Here is an 11,189-nt window from a genome sequence, read left to right on the forward strand (position 1 = left end):
ACGCGACACTAACTTAGATTTGACGCGACACAGGGATGACTTTGACAGACTTTGCTTAAGTATGCGCAACCCCTAGCCAAGTGTGGGTGACAATGCGTATCGGTTCCAAAGGTATAAGAATCGCAAGAATGATGAAGGCATATAAAGGCAAGTCATGAGTCATGGATCATATGTCTACTAGGACTTCTTTCACCACCATTTGCTGTAAAAGAGACCCCTCTTGAAGCAAGATGATTTGGAGAATTGATCTAAGATCTTTGTCATTGTTCGGACCGAGTACTAGCTAGACTTAGAGGAATAAAGGAAGGGTGGCATCTTGGAAGAGAAGCCCCCAGGATGAGAAGATGACTCTAGACTTTGGTAAAAAAAAAGGCTGGGCGATAATAAGGAGCCCCCAGTATAGAGGTGTTGGTTGTGGAAGGGATGTTAATTGAGGCTGGGAGGTTGAAATAGAGGTTGAAAGTTGATGGTTGAGGTGGTTTATAATTGAGATTGGAAGTTGATGGTTGGGATGGTTGTGTCAATGAGGACTGCCTACGTATTCACGTGAGGTGAAATCAAACCAGATCGTAGTTCTGAGGTTTGGTTAATTTTTTTTGGGTGTTGTGGTTGTATCCTTCTTGTGTAAGAAAGGACTGCCTACGTATCCACCTAAAAAGGTGAAATCAAACCAGATCGTAGTTCAAGTGTGTGCCTAAGCTTATGTTGTCAGGACCTTAAAGTGTATGGGTCACAATGGTAATATTCCTTTGGTGTCTCGAAGAATAGATTTGAGATAACTCCCTCTGATCATAGACCAAAGAGGTATAACTAATTTTGTAAAAAAATTCCTTGTCATATGAGCATACTTAGTGGACCCTAAGGATGATATGGGTATATCCCATTCTAGCTAGCAAAGTATTTAAAGACTCCGTGTATGGGTTAAGGTGAAACTGGATTGGATATTTGGAATATGGAGCTTGGACATAAGAGGCTTTGATGAACAAATCTCCGGAGCTTTGATTTTGTGGAGTTAAGGCTTGATGGGATTATGGCTTGTAATGTGGCTTGGAAATGGAGTCTCCGGCTTGATGTAGCCTGAGCACATAAAGGTAGGTTGAAATGACATGGGATCAAGTTTCCATGTCTTGGCCCTAAAGGATGGGTATATTTGACAAGCTTGAGAAGATTCTAAAAATTCCTAACTATCTCCCTATAACGGTCTCGAGAAGGACTTAGGGTGTGATGTGTGAAAGGCTAAGTGAGGGTGCTAGATGACCATCTTTATTGGTGTCTTGATTCTTTATAGACTTCAGCAGTATTTCTTATTTGATTTTAGGTTTGTTCTTGATTCAGACTCGGATTCTTGGTCTAGAATATATCTCGGCTTCTTGCTCAGATTTTTTATTCGGTTTTTTGAAGACAACTTTGACTTTGGATAGTGACTTGTTTGATTGAGACTCTTCTTTTGACTCTTTTGTGTTGGATATTAGTCTTTTGTCATTTCGCCTGATTGAGCCTTTGGTCTTTGATCATGGCTCGTATCGTCTTGGAATTTCTTGTTACCATGGATTTGGGTCAGACTAGCACCTTTGGTGTGAAACGGGTTAGTCTTTAGTAACACAGGTTGTTTATTGTGGGGAATGGGCTTGCCTTCCGTCATGGATTGTTAACAAGGGAGATGGTCTGGATTCGTCCTAGAATCTCTTGAGATATGCTCGTCCTAAACTAGGGTTATATTGTGATTTCTATTGCCAGACATGGAATAGGTAAGAAAAGAACACGGAGTTTCGGGTCCTCTACAACTTGGAATGGAACATCGTTTAAGTGCACTCACATCGACTTGGAACGTGTGGTTGTTGTTCGTTTTAAAAAATGCCTCAAATCAATTCTTGTTGTCACAAGAAATGGTAAAGGAAGAGATAGGATAAAGTATATGGATGGAAAATTGTACCTTTATTGAAATGAATAATGAATGTACTTAACATAGACTCGATAAGACATGTGACTCGTAGGACAGCCCCCAGGTTGTCACTAAGAATGGAAATAGACACGAAGAAAGACACTAGAAAAATTATGGGATAGAAAGCCTAAGACTCGGACTCGGACTCGGACTTTGACGCGATCTTAGATCCAGACTCGTAATCATCGGCCCATGCTTGAACATTTACTCTTCCAGCAACTGGCTTCGGCATCTGACTTTGAGCATTCACCCATTTGAGCACCTCATCCTCATCATTGGGAACATTGGAAGGATAACAGTCAAGAAGAGTTTCTTGATAAGTGGTATATCCATGAGGATTGCCTAAGTTGCCTTGTGGGCTAAAGGTTGAGAGGGACAACCTCCCACTTTCGATCATATCCTGAATGACATGTTTTAATTTGTAACATTTCTCTGTATCATGCCCTTTGCCTCTATGGTATTTGCAGTAGGCATTCTCATCCCAGAATTTAGCCTTCTTTTTTGGATCAGGTGTAGGACAGATAGGTTTCAACATTCATTGTTCTATGAGTCTATGAAGGGCATCGGTGTATGTAATACCAATGTTGGTAAATTTCCTAGGGGGTGTATCGTTCTTATCGAAAGCCTTTGTGAGTGATCTTGGAGAGTTGTTAGGTTTCTTTGATGAAGGCTCCATGAGGTTGTCTTTGTTGATTTTGATTCTTGGATTAGAAGAACTAGGAATGGATTGCCCACTTATTGCTTTCTCCTTAAGACTGTCAAGTTGAGGGTTTGTCTGGACACTTTTCATTTTGAGAGGTTGGGCATCAAGCTTCTTACCCATTTCGGCGAACTAGTTTTCTATGTTGGAAAGCCGAGAGTTTAGGCTATCAATAGCTCCCTCTATTTTGGAAAATTTGTTGTTGAAGGCAATGGAAAGCATGAGCATTCCACTTTGGATATTATCGTCTTCGAGGACATTGGCCTCTTCGTCGTCATAAGGATCGAGGAGATGAGAACAGTCTAGAGATGATTCTTCGTCATGTTTAATGAAATTAGACCCAAGAGGGTCGATTTTCTTGGATTTCCCGACAGAAGGTGGCTTAGGAAGCATGCCCTCTTCGATCATATCTTGGATGGTATGTTTCAAGAGAAAACACTCTTCAATATCATGGCCTCTAGCTTGGTGATATAAGCAGTATTTGTTGCCCTTCCAGAGGTTCACTTGTTTCTCTAAAGGTGGATCCGGAGATTGGATGTAGCTTGCCTTGGGCAGAAAGTCTCTTCAAAGCATCGGCATAAGACATGCCTAAATCGGTGAGCACCCTTTGATGCCTCCCAGGTTTCCTTCCAGCTATTTTCGGCCTTCTAGGACGATGGTTTTTGCAAGAGGTAAGCTTTGGACGACCTAGACTAGAGGTTTCTCTAGGTGGCGTGTTCTTTTCCACCATTCCATTCTCGAGGGTGAGGACGCGAATGTTCAAATTTTCCACTGTAGCTTGAACACGTAGGACCATGACATAAACGTCTTGGAGAGACACAGTGATTGTGGCTTGAACTGCTTCGTGACTTTGCTGACTAACGGAACTTGCTGGATTCCTACTCGGCAGAAATGACGCGCATTACAACTCGATTCGACATGGGATCACGCATACTAAGGCAACAAACAAAGGAAGGGACAAGATGACGAATCTAGACTTGACTTGTGAATTCGTGAAACGTTGTGAGCGACTTCTCGTGTTTGAATTCACGGTGCTTTACTATAATTTTAGACTCGAGTGTTAACTTTGATAGAGTGACCCTCATATGATTGACTTTATTGAAGGGATTGATGACACATGTTAATTTTATTTTGTGTTGTTTAAGACAGACTTGACTCGAGGTTCGGGTATGTGTGTCCCGAACGTGTCATTAGGAGAATTCAAGAAACGGATTTTGGAATGACTTGATGTGTTAGCCTCGAGTGTGTGAGTCGAGGTGTGGAAATGTTTAGATCCTAACTGAATTGGGGTAGGGGGTCCAAAATGACGGCGTGACGCCTTAGGACTTGACTTGAATTTGAAAAGACCCAAAATGTAAAGGAAGACGGGTTCATGACTCGACAGAGTTCCGACTAGGACATAGCCGGTTTGAATTTTGACGCTAACTTAGCCCAATTGAATTTACATATTTACATTTACACGGTTTGAAAATCTTTTGATTAAAACATTTTTGTTTTTTTCTGACTCTTTTTTGGACTTTTTTTTTCGTTTTTTTTTCTTTTTGAAATGGGTTTAAGGCCCGAAGTTTGACTCGACATTTGGACAGAGTTTCGACTGGTTTTGCGCTAAATTTGGCCTTTTTCGAAAATTTACATTTTAAAAGAGGTTTTGATTTTTATAAATTTCGCAATGGTTTTGTTTAGAAAATGGTGATCACATATGATACAAGCATTCATACAAGCATTATAACGGGATGCTGAGTGCATTTAAAGAGGTTTTGGTTTAAAGGGTGGGTTGCCATACCGAACAATCAAACCCAGGGTCTGTGGAGAGGCTCGTACCAAACAAGAGTAAGGCCGATTCCTAGTCCATTTCCTCAAGTAGTGAAAGTCTTTGATACAAACAAGAGTAAGTACCATGGTATGGATGACGTCAATCCCTATCCATCCTTAGGCCCAAATAAGAATTAGGACCGTTTAGACGGGACGATTGGTCGAATGGGTTGGGTTGGGCGTAGGAAGGCCAAATGAAACGATCTAGGAAGACCGAGTTATGAAAACCGACAATTGTCTTGTACAAACTATTCCCTAACCTTGTTCAAGTTTCACCCTTTTGGCTACACGTAAGTGTATTATCCCCAGCGGAGGCCCCAAACTGTGGACATGGGCCACGGGGGCGCTTGGGAACAAGCGTTTGCATTTGTGGAGTCGCCACCAATTTATTGTGGAAAATTGGAAACCGTTCGAATACCTCGTGCCATGTCAAGACACAAAGTAGTGACATGAACACCAAAAACTCGTTACCCTTAGCATTCTATGTCTAGAATGACTCTCGTGGATGCCAATGAACACGGATGTTCACAGAGATCTGGAGTAAGGGGTGAGGGTACGTATTAGGAAGCTCTTTTGATCGAACACCTAATCCCGCCCGCCTCGATAGCGGCCTCTACTAATGATTAGGGAAAATTGTCCATACTCGATATATTGTCGATTTATATGCATGCAATGCAACATTCATTAAATTAATCCTAACATGTGAAGAATTAGACTAAGTCGGTGAACAAGTAATTAGCACATAAATTGGGGTTGAAGTGAATGTTAGATTAATTACATGTGAATGACAAGTAAATAAATCATACATAATAAATACGAATACGAAATAAAGTAATAAATTAAAATTGATAAACTTGAATTTACGTCATAAACATGCCCAAAAGAGTTTTAGAAATAAAATAAAAGAATAAATGAAAATTGGAAAAAATAAGAAAATTGGAAATTGATTTAAATTAGGAAAATTGGAAAATAAGGAAATTTGAAGAAAAGAAAAATTTGGAAAATAAGGAAAATATGAAGAAAAGGAAAATTTGGAAAAATATGGAAAATATGGAAATAAGGAAAATAAGGAAAATATGGAAAATATGGAAATTTGAAAGAAAATAGGAAAATATGGAAATATGGAAAATAAGGAAATTATGGTCAATAAGGAAATTATGGAAATTATGGTGATAATAAGAATAATGGTAAATTAAAATCCTAATTAGAAACCCTACGTCAAAACGAGAAGAGTTCAGAGGCAGAAACCACCTCGAAAGGCAAAGATCTCGCCGCGTCCTCCGAAGAGGCGCAAAGACTTCCTGCGTCTCGTTCTTGAGTTGGGTTCTGACTGTGAAAGTCAGACTCGCGGTTTTTTAATGTTCGTTGGTTAATTTACATTGATTTATTGATTGGTAAATCGAGTAGAAGTGATTAATTGATTTACATGTATCTGGGATCGTCATGAAGTGAAAAAAAAACAATTTAAAACGAATTATTATAAGTTAGATATTATTTACGATGTTGGAATTGATTTATTTACAAACTTGAAGTTAATGGTGGAAACAAAAGATTACGAATTGATGAAGAAAACAGATTTAAAACATGTATCAAAGACGAAATCAAGGGACTTGATATGAACGAATCGAATCTCTAAAATCCGAGTTTGAATTTGTGATGAAAACCCGCAAATATTAATTATAAGGGATTTAGGTCGAAAATTATTGAAAAGGATTCATAAAAACTAATTTGAAAATTATTAGGTGAAATAAGGGAAAGAACGAAGAAAGAAAAATAAAAGACGAAAGGAACAAAAACCCGAGAAAGAAGAAGAAGTGCATCAACTAAAAGCAGCCCCTGGAAGAGGCGCAGCAGATGCTGCGCCCTTTCCAGAAGGCGCATCAGTTGATGCGATTCTTCCCCACGTCAGATCTGTGTTACTTCCGTTAAAAAGGGTTTTAAAAGACGGTTTCGAGCATGCTTATGACATAAATTCTTACATTAATTATAATACAGAAAATAAATACATTAAATAAAATTGGGATTTTACACCTTCAGACTTACATGTTAGCGTCGCGAGATTTAACTAAATCGGTTTTTAGTGGTAACTCGACTCGATCTATAATGCAAATATGAAAGTGCCCTTGAAAAAGGATTTAAAAGCAAATTGAATTGATTAATTGATTATGGTGTAGTGGAGTTGGTCAAATTGCTCGGTCATGCAAAACGAGGCTGGTACTCGGAAGGATCCGAGCTTACGTGGTCGAAAGTTCAAGCACGTAGACGCCAAAAAGCAAGAGCGTGGTCTTAGAATGCAAAGGGAGAAGAGAAGGGCGGATACTCGCGTGAGAAATATGAGGAACGAAGGTCCCTATTTATACTAATCACACGCAGGGAATTAGGAAAGGAGAGAAAGATCCGAAAATAACCGACTTAGGTTAAACACGGAAACTTGGACAAAAAGAAAACCTTCAGGAAAAGGCGCAGCTGGTGCTGCGTCCCTTGGAAGAGGCGCGGCACTTGCTGCGTCCTTTCCTCAGCGGGTTTCTCCTGCGCAAGAAAGCGCGTTTGACAGCCTGTCGTATTTTAGGCATAACTTTCTCTACAAGACTCGAAATAAGGTGATTTCGGTGAAGTTGGAAAGCTAAGAAAGAGATCTAGAACTTTCTGTGAAATAGGCCTGACCCAAAAAAAGTCGTTATGACCTTGTAAAACGGGCCTAAAGGTCGGGTTGTCATTTTAACTAAATGAAATGCACATTTTGTAATGTAAACTTTTTGTTTAGCCTAATGAAGTGACATGAGACTCAAAATGAGATATAATCTTAACATTTTATGACATCCTAACCTTAGGTAGACAAGCACATTGCTTTTGACTCGGAATTTGACGGTTTTAGAAAATGAAGACGATTTTTTATCCGGACTCCAAATGAACTCTAATTACTGCCAAAACGACCGTAATGACACCTAGATGACGACCATGAGGTAGACACAGGTGTTTGAGTTACCTTTTATTAACCGATTTATGAAACATCATAAAATTGCGACATATGCTAAACATGCGGCCCAATCATCACTGGGTGTTTGGCGGGAGGTGCAGAAACGAGGTGCTACAATAGCATAAGACGAAACGCGCGCCTCGCATAACGCCCACGTCCGCTCATGCGCCACGATATAAAACCGGCCCCTGGCCCGCTGAAATAAAGCTTATGTCACCTTGCTCTTGCATTTTGACAATTCGTCATCCTCATATCATCAAAAATTGAATTGTATTTTAGGAGTAAGTAAAGCTCGTGCTCATTTTCTAGTTCACTACAAGCTCTTGCTTAGAACAATTATTCTTTTACATTTACTCGAACTACGCGCAAGGATTTGATTTCATTTTTTTTAATACGTAGGCAATCCTTCATAGGATACAACCCACCATTATTTTAAATGTAAATAGAAGGACATTTGCATTTGCATTTGAAATTCGACAAGAATAATAAAAGAAAATCACAACAGTTTCATAACTAATTAATCTTTTATTCATTTCTTCCATAAATAATAATAGTACGCCACATAATATAAAATGCTGAAAAATAAATAGGCTAGGATTCTAAAAACCCCACCATTTATTACTTAATAATAATAATAAATAATACTACGACTTAGGCTACTCTTCCATCTTTCCCTTGTCTTTGTCATTTTTATCATACTTCTTGTCTCGACCACGAGCCGGACGCTCCTGTGCTATCTCAGACCTAATCACCAAAGGTCTCTCTCTCACGGTCTAGCCTTACCATTTCGATCAACCAACATCTCTGCGGCAGGAGCGGTCTTCGGTTTCTTCGACGGATGAACGACTCGGAATCCGGTCTCTTCCTTCCCCTCAGTCAAATACTTCTGGTTCTCTTTTGCTACCTCACGAATCTTGTAGTCAACGGGCTCGCGCTTCCTTAGTTTCTCGCGCTCCTCGGGAGTACTAGCCTTCCTCCATTGCAATTATGAATCCGATACCCATAAGGAACCAACAGGAGAAAGTATAAACCACAGGTTCCTCTGAGCCTACTTGAGGGCCCACTCTCGACGACTCTCGGTAGTATGTGCCAATGCGGTATGAGGAACGGTATCAAGTTTAGGAAACTTCTGCTTAAGGCCCACTTGCCTCATCAATCTCTCCGGGAAGATACATATCATAAATTCCAAGCCAGGAATGCGTACTGACCGAGTAGGATCTGAGGATGACACTCCAGTGACTGACTTGAGATGCCACCATGGCACAATCCATCTGATCAAAGGACCACCTTCATTCTTCAAATTGTTCTCCCAATAATTGCAAACCCGAGTGAAGTCCACCATGTAGAGCTTGGTCCTCATCGCAATCGACCGAGCATAATATCCTGGCACATTAACTGGGGGCTCGATCAACCGCAGACGCTCCATGAACCAAACCTACCAAAGACGGGAATTAATGTCCAATCGGAAAAAAAATCGAAAAAAAGAAAATAAAAAAAATCGAAAAAAAGGAAAAAAAAAGAGGTTTTTACCTGCAAAATGATAGGACTTCCCAAATAAAGAAGCTCGCGGTTGGCTTTCCTATTATCCAGTCCCAAAATGATCTCTCCTAGGCATAGACGCGCTGGGCTCTTGCGTAGCTCCATCTGTTCAACCAAGCTCAAGTAACGAGGATCCTCTCTTATTTCCTTATCAACATGCCCGCGAAGGACATAACCATGCAGTAGGCAAAACCCGAACGTCCTACGCCTCGCCACATAAGAGATAGAAGGGTCTTCCCTGTTTATGAATCGATCAATAAAATCAAGCATACGGACTCCTTTTGAGGTCACAAGACGGCAACCTCAGCTTTAGTCAGTCCAAGCAAATCTCTAAATTTGCTTTTGTACCCTTGAGAGCTAGAGGGTATGGCATGCATATTTTCTGGATCCCACCCTCCAATTGCAGCAATTTCCTCAGGAAAAGGACAGATATCACCTCCAGGGAAGGCAAACACATGGAAATTAGGGTCCCAATATTCGAAACAAGCATCCAAGAAAGGTTTCACAATCTTCACTAATTTAGGACTCAAGATTGACCCCAAATTGAAAGCACCCATGTCATGTTTCTCAACGTTTGTAAATTCATTTGTCCACTCCTTGAGACGATTTTCAAAGGCATCCATAATTTGTGAAATTTTCTTCTATGAAAATAGGAGAATTTTTATGAAATAGACGGAAGAAGAATGGAGGAATTATGTGAATAAAAGCTCCCTCGACGTCTATATTTATACTAAAAGCTGTTTCCTAATTTCCGTCAGAACTGACTAACCGGGGAAATGGTGCAGCACCTGCTGCGCCTCTTCGAAGGATCGCAGCTCGTGCTGCGCCTCTTCCTCAGAAGGCCTTCCGTGATTTTTCCGCCTTGGATCTTTCCTAATTTCTTTTGGGTATAATTTCTTATTCCTATAGGTTATTATTTTGGTAATTCGCCCAAATTGCCATATTTTATGATTCCTAACTTTTCGGGCACGCTTTTCGAGACGAAATCGACAATTTCGCCAACCGAGCACACTTACCCATTTCATTTTATTTTCTTTTTGGGGGGAATCATTTCACTCCCGTTTCACATTTCATTTCAAACTTACACATTTCTTTTTACGTTTTTTTTAAGGGGTAGCCCTCCCTACCGTCCGGTAATTTTTGACAATTTATTTTGCAATTCGCTCATTTCCGGGCAATGTTTTCACACTCGTTCATTTCCAGGCAATTTTTTTTAATTTTTTAGGTCATTCCTCTCATTTCGCGCTAGTTTAAGCCATATGTACAGTTTGTGTCTTACGTGTAAGTCTATGTAAATTTCGGCAGCATGACGGCATAAATCGTCATCTACCAAACCTGTTCTAAGCTAACCTGCAGGAACAAACGTACGACCCAGCAGCGAAGGCACTCAGGACATCATATGCACAACCAAAATGCTATATGTACATCAAACTGGGGGTTCATGCCCAAAACAAGTCCGAAAAATCCGAGAATGAAGTCCAAAATGTACAAGTATATACAATACAGTCAACGACAACAAAAGCAAAGACAACTACTCCTGGTCATCATCCCGCTCGGCAACCCTCGCCTCGAGAGTAGCAATCTCAGCGTCCCTGACCTCCAACTCCCTCAGCAGGCGAGCGGTCTTCTCCTAGGACTGCGCCAACTCCCGCTCCAGGTCGTGCTCCCTCTGCAAATGACAAAGAAATGCCTCATTTCAATCATTTAAAAAAAATGCGAGAAAATTACAACAAAATTCAAAATAAAATGAATGAGAGGTTCATACATGTCGTCCTCGACCGCCAGCAAGTGCCTCGACGACTGTAGCCCGTAGCTGGTTAGCCACCCTCCACACCGCCACGTACCGAGACGGCGCCACCTGCATTTCAATAAACGAAAGATTTTTCAATGGATTGAACGAATGTATTCTTATACAACAGCAAAAGCTAACTAAGTCGGAGGCTTACCCACCTAACCAAGTGCTGCCACTCCTCCAGGCCTGCATCTGTCACCGCCTCGCCAAAGTCGTGGAGCTCGGAGATCGTCGTCATCCCCGCCGCGTTAATATACTCAAGGGTCTCGGGGTACGCTGGGGGCTCGACGCCCGCCTCCTCAACCTCCTGCAAAATTCAAATGAAGTATTTATTTGATGATCATTCATCATTTTGTCAAGTCAATTCGAAAAGGGAAAATGAAACACTTACCACGACCGGCCAGTACGCCAGCCTCTGCGAACAAAC

The sequence above is a fragment of the Silene latifolia genome, chromosome 11, assembly GCF_048544455.1.
Source record: "Silene latifolia isolate original U9 population chromosome 11, ASM4854445v1, whole genome shotgun sequence".
NCBI lineage: Eukaryota > Viridiplantae > Streptophyta > Magnoliopsida > Caryophyllales > Caryophyllaceae > Silene > Silene latifolia.